The sequence below is a fragment of the Lissotriton vulgaris genome, chromosome 4_1 (genome assembly GCF_964263255.1).
Source record: "Lissotriton vulgaris chromosome 4_1, aLisVul1.2, whole genome shotgun sequence".
In the NCBI taxonomy this organism is placed as follows: Eukaryota; Metazoa; Chordata; class Amphibia; order Caudata; family Salamandridae; genus Lissotriton; species Lissotriton vulgaris.
The window spans coordinates 472,673,383-472,682,613 of NC_141691.1; positions in this window are offsets into that span (position 1 = coordinate 472,673,383).

The following is a 9,231-nucleotide window of genomic DNA, read 5'->3' on the forward strand; positions in this document are numbered from 1 at the left end:
ACATATCTAAACATTTTTTATAAATTACCATAAAATAAACACACCATTCTACTCCTTTTCAGTGCTGACTTTCAAAAGCATAGTGAAAATGTAGTTTATATGCTCTATATTCTTTTTATGCCTAGTGATAATTAATTTTGAATAAATTGAATATATATACACACACACAATAAAATTAATGCAACGATGGACTGAGATGTTAGAAGCTACTCAATAACAATGTGGAAAGCGCAAATTAAAAATAACTATTATTGATCCTTTTGTTAACATAGCAGAGGCTGTCCTAAAAATACTTCTATTGTACCTCCTTTTGGCTTCTCAAATGTGAGCTGATAAAAGTTCTTCTGGGACAAAATCGTCCTATAGACACCCACCTGCCGCTCGACTGTCTTTTATTAGTCCTGCTTAGCCTCTCGCCTCCAAAAGCTTGATAAGAAAATAATTAGAACTGTTTGGATAATAAGTAAAAAGTGAGTTACAAAAGTCTAAGAAATGAATGTGCATTGGTAGTTATCTAAAAAAGTAGAGGTCCCTTCCTTATGCAGCTTCATGCTTCTCCACACCACTGCCCTTTCGTTTTTGAGCTGAGGCTAAAGTGGACAGTCGGTCCCTTATGGGAAACTGATTGACGTGATACAATGTCCAACACCCTCTTCATGTCGATAGGAAACGCCAATATTAGCTACGGTTGAACACTCCAATGGGGCTTTGACCTTATGTATCCCAGAAGATGAAATAATTAAAAAAGAGTCCGGAGTGTTCTACCTTTTATAAAAATCAAAATTACATATTTTCAGTGTTCTTCATTTGTTATTTTATTGTTGGACAAATGGTTGTGTTTCTGATATAGACAAAGGGGCAGATTTATGAGGCCTTTGCGCCACGTTTACGCCGCTTTTGCATCACGCAAGGCGGCGTAAACGTGGCGCATCCCTACGAACGATTTACAACGTGACGCATCTAGGCAGATGCGTCACGTTGTAAAGCCCTGCGCCGCTTGTGGGCGTTCCGGCGCAGGGTGGGCGTTCCGGGGCAGGTGCGCCTCGCAAAAGTGGCTGAGTGAAATCTATGAGATTTCACTCAGTCACTTTTAAGCCAATGCTGCGTCAAAAGCCTGCGCCTGCTTGAAGCAGGCGTAGGTCTTGACGCAGCATTGTTAAAATGGGGCACCCCCGAGCCTTGCTAGAGCTGCGTCGCGCTTGCGACGCAACTCCAGCAATGCACCACATTTCCGGCACAGATGCGTCACGCATCTGTGCCGTTTTTGCACCATGGTGCGCCGCATTATAAATGCGGCGCACCATGGCTGGTGGAGCTGTGGCGCACTGTGGCGCATGTTAACTGGCGCATCCCTGGGGATGCGCCAGTTAACATAAATCTGCCCCAAAATATTTTGCTTGATGTGTTAATAAATAATTGCAAGGCTTACAAACATGTGTTTCGCCCCTATGGCTAATGAGCCTCGGGTTTTCTAAAGGCTCAACAGATAACTATTCCAGTTACATCTTCTTTAGTATATGAGATTAGTAATATCTGGTCTTAGGTCAAATCCCTTCCCTTGTTGCGGTTCATACACATGTAGTGGTGCTAGCATGCTGCGAGGGTGCCAATAGCAATATTACATCTATGTCAGAAACTGAACCATTTGTCAAAAAATAAAAGACAGACCCCACTGCCGCCCTGCCAGGCCACATAATACTTGATTGGTAAATACAACTGCTCAATCCTTACATGGCAGTGGTATGGAAAGGGAGCGATGGGGATGCTGTGTCCACTCCTGCTTTCTCTAAATCATTCTGACGATGAGTTCTTCTGCTGCAGGAAAACTGGCCTATAATGGGATTGTGGACTTGCATTAAAAATGGTATGTTATGCTAACTGAGGTGTGTACATCGTTGCATTGCCACTAGCATTCAACTGCAGCCCGGTCACATTTGAATACTTCACTTCCCTCAAGACATTTTTCAAAGACCAAAGCCTGCCTTCTGTTGCATTTGGATCACCTGTTTTGTGGGTGAGGTTGCTACTAGATTGTGCATGTATTTTTAAGAGTATTGTATGATTTTTTTTTGGTGTGCGTAGCTGGTGATATTTACCTGTTTGAGTATGTGCATCCTGATAATTAGCTTGCGCAATTACTATCTTGAGTTATGTTTGTGAGATAATTGAGCCGATGGCATCTTGTTAGGCCCTATAGCATAGGTATACATAAAACGAGCTGTGGAGTTTTGGGTAGGTGGTTCTTTAATGTGTTAAGTGTAATCATGGAGAAGTAAATTGCTTTATGTAAGTTAGTGAGTGATGTAGTGACCTCGGTGAGGTTTACCTATAAGATGCGTCTGAGTTGTGTGGATGTGTACGCGTTGTTCTGTTGAAAGTTGTGATTCTTTATTATTATGGCTAGTGCTGTTGTGAGCACATTAATTTCAAGCATTATGGTACTTGCTGTATTGCATGTTTGTACAGTGATGTGTACATTGTGCTACAGAGGCACTAGCAGCATCAACAGCCCCGGCTGAAGTCAAGCATGTAGAACAATTAAAGAATGTTTTGAAGAAGATAGTAGTTAACACCTTGTGGGCTTCGCTTCTGTCAGCCAACGGCCATAGTAAACACAACCTTCGTAGTGCTGCGCATGTCTGTTGGCCCATGCAGCCCCGCCCACCCCCCTAAAACCGCCTCATCGCGGTTTAATTACCTCCACGGTTAAGCGGTTAAGGAAGCTGATGGGCAGTTGGCGCTATCTGATGCAAAACTGGGAGATGTCTTCAAAGTGGTGCAGAGAGTGACAGAATATCGAGTCAGAAATATCGAGTTGCAGAAATATTGAGGCAGAAATATCTTGGGGCAGAAATATTAACAGCAAGAATGTCAAGGTCAAGAATATCAATTTAAGGTAAGTAATGTTGATTTAAAAAATATCAAATTGTTTAATATCGTTTGCAAAAATATAGCTGTTGAAAATATCGTTTTGATTATTGTTATGTATTTTAGTATATATTTTATATGTATGTGATGAGTCTTTTGTGTATAAGAATTGTTTCTATTTTTAAAATATGTTTTACATGTGTAGTAGTTATTTTTATTTGAATTTTGCACTTTTAGTTCCGTAGCGGGTTGTGGGCTGATAGGGAAATAGGGTGGGAAGTAATTTAATTATATTAAATGTATTGAATAATTTGTATTTAATCATATTTATTAATTTAATGTATTATTATTTGTTTAATTGAGATGTTACAATGTTAAATGTATAAAGTAAATTATTAATAATTAACAATTGGTTGTTAATTCATTTTAATTAATTAATTTGTTATTATTTTTGGGAATTGTGTAATTCATTTTAGGTGTGTGTTGTGGTTTTTATATGTGTCAAGGGTGGGAAGTAATTTATTTGTAATTGATGAATTATTAATCGGTTGTTAATAAATATAAATTAAATGATTGGTAATTATTTATGGTAATTGTGTAATTAATTTTAGTTGTGTTTTGTGGTGTTATAGGAGTAAAGTGTGGGAAGTCATTTGTCTTTAAATAATTAATATATAGTTGTCAATTAATGTTAATTTTTTGATATTTATTTTGGATAAATATTTTTTTTTGTGTGTGTTTTTACTTTTAAAGGAGTAAGGGTTTGGTATTAAATACATTTTAATTATGTAATTATTAGTTTTTAATGAGTATTAGTTTTAAAGAAGTTTTAATTGTATTTTATTATTTTATAGTTTAATTTAGGTGTGTGCTTTGGATATTATGGTGTTAAGGTTTGTGGAGTCCATTTTTTTATTACTGATATGTGTTAATTGATTATTAATTATGTTAATTATGGAAATACATACAATACGGTTTTTTGAAGTGTTTCAATATTGGGGTGGGGTTATAGGGTAGGAAAAAATATATAAACGTATGTTTTAATAAATGTTTTGGTTTGTGCATATTTTCTAGTGTAAAATAATAGTTTTTTTGAAAATGTATTTATTATTTAATGTTATATAATATGTGTAGGTTTTTGTTACATGTAATTATATATAATTATGTTTATGTAATTATATTATATGTAATTATATTATGGAATAGTATTTTTCACCTCTCCGCTATCCAACACTTTCCATATTGTTGCACTCGCTAGAGTTGGAATAGTAACTTTTACCCCTCCGCTATCCAGCACTTTCCCTAATCGTTGCACTCTCTGGAGTGGGAATACATTTGTTTACCCCTCTGCTATTCAACACTTATTCTACTGTTGCATTCAGTGGAGTTGGAATACTAATGTTGACCCCTGCGCTAGACAGCACTTTCCCTACTGTTGCACTCTTTGGAGTGTGAATAGTAATTTTTGCCCCTCCGCTATCCAACACTTTCCCTACTGTTGCTATAATTGGAGTTGGAATAGTAAATGTTACCCCTCCGCTATCCAACACTTTCCCTACTGTTCCACTCACTGGAGTTTGAATAGTAATTTTTAACTTCTCTACTGTTGCTCTTACTAGATTGGTAATAGTAATGTGTACCTCTCCGCTATCCAACTCTTAACCTACTGTTGCAATCACTGGAATGGGAAAAGCATTTGTTCCCCTCTGCTATCCAACACTTTCCCTACTGTTGCTCTCACTGGAGTGGGAATAGTATTTTTTCCTCTCCACTATACAGAACTTTCCTTCCATACTGTGGCTCTCACTGAAGCGGGTACAGTAATTTTTACCTCTCCGCTAGCCAACACTTTCCTTACTGTTGCATCCTATGGAGTGGGAATAGTTGCACTCACTTGAGTTGGAATACTAAATTGAGTTATTTTGCTATCCAACACTTTCCCTACTGTTGCACTGATTGTATTGGGTATTTGAAGTTTAATAATTTTTTCATTTTTTAATGTTTTAATTTATTTTATAATTTATTTTTAATATTTTCAATTATGTATAGATATATATTTTTCATATAATGTTAAAGTTTTAAAACGAATAAAGGATAATAGTTTATTAATTATTTCAAATTACATATATATATATATATATATGTATACATTATTATGTTTATGTGTTTATTTTTTATAATTATGTTTATTTGTTATATTTTGTAGAAACGTAAATTAAACATAATTTATTGTGTGAAAAATAATATTAATATTTAATATATTTAACATATATTATTTTATTTTATATATATATATATATTTAAATTGTTTGTTTTTACTTCTTACCGGTTTACGTATGGGAGTCAATATTTTTGTAGACTATATATTTTTCCAATATTGTTGACATTGATATTTTTTGCATCAACATTCTATCATTGAACCCTTCAAAGTAAATATTTGTTATGCCGAAAGATGGGAATCCGACTGGCTCTGATTTCATTAGTGAAGTTGGATTTCGTATCGACTATACCTTCTAAGACCCTCCCATTGACATAAGAATGATGAATTATTGATATAGCTAGCAGCTATAACATTTATTTTCTGGAAATGGCATTTACAATGTGGGCTTAACCACTGTTTCAATGCAAGCATAACAACACTTGCCTTTACCCTGCATATGCCTTAACCAGGCATGTGCATGGTTAAGGCAGTCAGCGCTCTAGATGCAGAGTGGATGGGTGGGGGAGCAACAGGAAGGATCATGACAGAAAGGACCGGAACGCATCTTGGTAAGTACGGCTGGGGTAGGGGAATTCTTTAGGGTAGGGAGCCGGTTTTAGGGTTCAGGGTAGGAGAAGGGGCAGTTTTCAGGGCTGGAGGCCAGTTTTGAGGCTCAGGGCTGGGGGATGGGGTTGAGTTAGTTTCTTGGGCTGAAGGCCTGGTTCTATGGCTCAGGTTGGTGGGGTCAAAGTAGATTGCAGGGGTAGGGGGGGCAGATTGCAGGGATGGGGGCTGGGTTTAAGGACTCAGGGTAGGGGAACGGGGGTGTGAGGTTTACAACACATATACCTTTACCAATGATTCCCTTACTAAAATCATTTGTTGTAAAGGCATGTGTGGTAAAGACACAGTTGTTGTTAAGACCACTTTCTTAAGGCATGCATGGTCTAGGGAGTCGCTGTGTATATCATACAACCTGGGTTTCCAGCAATTTCTGTAATTTGCTCAGTTAAGTGCTTTTTCGCAGTTTGAATCCCTGAGTATGAGCGTATCACAGTAACATTTAGTACATTTTTTTTACAAAATAGCTCGTAATGTATTATTTCACAAACAATTATTGAGATTGTGTGAATGAATTAAGAATAACTCTTAGTCTGTTCTTATGTCAGAGGGGCACGCAGGTGCATCGAGTCCACCCACTATTTTCACAGGGTGGACACCATCCATCTTGCCAAGAAGTTGGGCACCACTGTGAATGTTGCTGAACTTGTGAGATGCATGCACTGTAATGTTTGTCAGATGTATTGGTATTTACACAAAATAAATTGCATTTATACAGCACTTACTACCCGTGACGAGGCGTTGAAATAATTTAAATTCCACTACTTTTTATTTTGCATGGCTTCTTATTCTAATGCAGGGTGTCAGAGTGCTTTACATTACACATAAACTAAGAGTCTTTGGGGTCATGTTTCCTTCAGCTACCCATTCATACATGTTGTCAAGTGAGGAGAGTGTTCATGTAAGTTTTAGCACCTAAGTAGTTAGCAAGTAAAAAAGAGACACCTACCTGCATGTATATTGAATGTTGCATTTCACATAGAACATAAAGCTTTAATATTTATTTTGCTGACAATGCTGCAAATCGAACGTATAGTGTGGCACTGAGTTGCAAAATAGAGCCCAAAATTATTGCTATGGAGAAATCTAAGAAGCATAAATATTGAGGCATTAAAAATGGGGGGGTGTTGGACAGGCTGTTGACACCACAAGTACAGCTGTGCGAGGCCCCAATAGTGATCTCAACAATATGTAATGGAAGTAGTTATTTACTTACATATCTTGTGGATATTATGGCTGCATTATACGTACTATATGAACATCCATAGCTCTGACCTATCCTAATTAAAGGGCAGTGAGGATGTGTTGCAAAGTCATCCTGTACCCTCAGCACTCCCCAACCTTGTTTGCTGACTGGTACTGGTGGTAACTGATTCTGACTGATCCTGGGCTATGCTTAACCAGGCCCATGACCAGTACCATGCTGAAAGAGACACCTAGAATACAATGAAAACACCTACATTCACCAATCTCCACTATGAGTTAGGTTTCCCTATGATGGGCATGTTCGGACCTATAAGGCACTAGTACCTGATAGGGCAGGGAGATTACAACTTCCTTTAAGTTCCTAGTATATAATTGGGCATGGCAGTTTAGAGCCATTTCTGCACTTGTCTCTGTGCACTGCTGAAGCCTGAGGTCAGTTTAAAAGCTGACCAGAGTTGCAGGACAGCTTTTAAAATGCAAATTGTGCCCACACTCGACTTGGTGTTTGGGGACATAAACATTGATAAACTACACTGTTGTGCATATTAGGTACACCCAGGGTCTCCTCCAGGGTCTCCCCTAGGTGTCACAAGGATGGTGGGTCAGGTATTCATAAGGATGGCACTTATAAAATGGGTTTTAGATGCCCTGGGTAAAATGAGAGTCCACATTTCACGCCAAACCTTGTGGTAAAGTGCTTCCCAAAATCGAGTTTTGTGCTAGGAGCACTATGGAGTGGAATATGCAACATGTATTCATATTTAGAACCCCAATAGTCTCTCCTAGGTGTTTGAGGGGATGGGGCATCCTGTAGATATAGGCTGTGTCCTTATCAAAGATGTTTTATAAGCCCTGGTGCTGGAGAAATTGCCCAGTTCTTTTACCCCATTGCAAACCGCCAGCCACATCGGTAAACATGGCAAGAAGTTATTAACTAATAATTCCTGCCAGGAGAATCATAAAATACCATTCAAGGACTTTCTAGAATGGTACTGATAAATCCAATAATATTGTATTGTTAAATTGCTCCTAAAGTGTACCGACATGAAGTTATGAGACTTTCCTGTCTGTCTGCCTAAATTCAGCCTTTCGGTGGTCTGTCTTGATTGTTCAGAGTTAAGCGGCTTAGCCAAGCTCCTTTGATGAGGTGATAAATAGCCCCTGGGGTTAGAAAGCTCTTCTGGTCTTGTGTAGTTCCTAAAAATACATGGGATATGCACTTTTGTGGGTGAAATAAATGAAGGGATTGGTGGTTAGACTGATTCCAGACATCCCCAAAGGGTATGTCAGCCTACAGACCAGCTAGCTCACATTGCCACCATAAGCCCCCAAACCTTACCAAGGAGCGAACAGTTTCTAGCAACCATCGAACATGACAACCCTTAAACCTCCAGGGATTGTGGAAACAGTACAGTATTTTTTGCTCAGTCAATCGTAATCAGTCTCAGGGAGATACACAGAATACACATTGGGGATGTTTTCAATAAGCATTTATTGAACCAGTGTCATTCTAGTATAAAACATATTTGCTGTCATAATTATTAGACAGAAGCAAATGTCAAAGATTATAAGCACCAACAGAGTAAATAAAATAACTGAATTCTACCATTGTGCTAAAACAGTGAATATATGCAGGCAAACAACCGTAATCCTACAATGAATCCCTTTCTAAGTATACCTAGCATGTATGTAGATATAAAGTCAAGAATCCCCTAGGAAAGAGCCGACCCCATTACATGATGGGAGAGAATGAAGGACCCCCGTCTGGGAAACAACCATCACAATGCAACGTTTACAATGCACTACCATCACAACGCAACTTTTACAACGCAAGATCCATTACAATGCATGCCATTACAACGCATGCCATTACAACGCAGATGATATTACAACGCATGCCATTACAACGTAAGTATGGGTGAGTATTTAATTAAAATAATATTTATTTATTTTTAAATTAATTTTCCTAAAATCATTATAATTTAATTTATTATAACACATTTGAATATTTTAATTTAATTCTATTTAAATTAAAGAATTAAAATTAAATTTATTTTAATTAAACCCCCTGGAGTTAGAATAGTAATTTACCCCTACACTATCCAACACTTACCCTACTATTACACCCCCATGGAGTTAGAATAGTGTTTTTTACCCCTACATTATCCAGCACTTACCCTACTATTACACCCCCCTGGAGTTAGAATAGTAATTTTTACCCCTACACTATCCAGCACTTACCTTACTATTACACCCCCCTGGAGTTACAATAGTATTTTTTACTCCTACACGATCCAGCACTTACCCTACTATTACCACCCCCCTGGAGTTAGAAT